This window comes from Microtus ochrogaster, chromosome 8 (assembly GCF_000317375.1).
Source record: "Microtus ochrogaster isolate Prairie Vole_2 chromosome 8, MicOch1.0, whole genome shotgun sequence".
Taxonomy (NCBI): Eukaryota; Metazoa; Chordata; class Mammalia; order Rodentia; family Cricetidae; genus Microtus; species Microtus ochrogaster.
In genome coordinates this window covers 67,456,651-67,457,587 of record NC_022015.1, presented here as the reverse complement: position 1 = coordinate 67,457,587, position 937 = coordinate 67,456,651, and positions in this window count along the sequence as shown.

Sequence of the window (937 nt, the reverse complement as noted above, 5' to 3'; positions counted from 1 at the left end):
GCCTGGTGTCTTGGTCCAGTCTTTGCTGTGACTGACTCTCTGGGTGTATCTCTTCAGTGTAGAAGCAGGAACCGTCCCCTCCACATGGAACTCCTCAGCACTGAAACATAGATGCCTGGTAGTACAATGACCCGCGAACAAAAGGGAGAACTTGGGGGGCAGGGCGGGGACAAGTAGAAGACAGGACACGCTGCCACAAAAGCTGAAGATGCCCGTGCTCCCTTTCGGGGGTCCTTGAGGCCTGCCCGGTATGCAGGCACTCACCACTCTGGGTGGGTAGCCTTAGTGTAGGAGCTAAAAACTGTTCTTGAGCACTGGTCCTAGCATACAGCAGGGCAGGGTTGAGGGGGCGTGTGCTAGGGGGCTGGGTTGTGCAGAAGAAAGACAGCCCTGCAGAAGGAGCTGGGGGAGGGGGGTTTGTGCTCTCTTCCAGGGCAGTCCGCCCCCGGATAACACACACTCATCCGTCCAGATGGAAGTCCTCAGCACCTAAAAATGGACGCTTGGTAGTCCAATGACCCGCGGACAAAAGGGAGAACTTGGGGGGCAGGGCAGGGACGAGTAGAACACTGTACACCCTGCTGCCAAAGCTGGAGGTGTGTGTGCTCCCTTTCGGGGGTCCCTGAGGCCTGCCCGGTGGGCTGGCACTCACTGCTCTGGGTGATCAGCCCCAGTGTAGGAGCAGAAAACTGGACCAAAAAAAAAACATCTCCTTGCCATATAATAACCAAAACACAAAGCTGACAGAATAAAGAAAGAATATTAAGAGCTGCAAAGGAATAAGGCCAAGTAACTTATAAAGAACCTTCATCTGATGATGGACGGAGATAGAGACAGAGGCCCACATTGGAGCACTGTACTTAGCTCCCAAGGTCCCAATGAGGAGCGGAAGGAGGGAGAAGATGAGCAAGGAAGTCAGGACCACGAGGGGTGTACC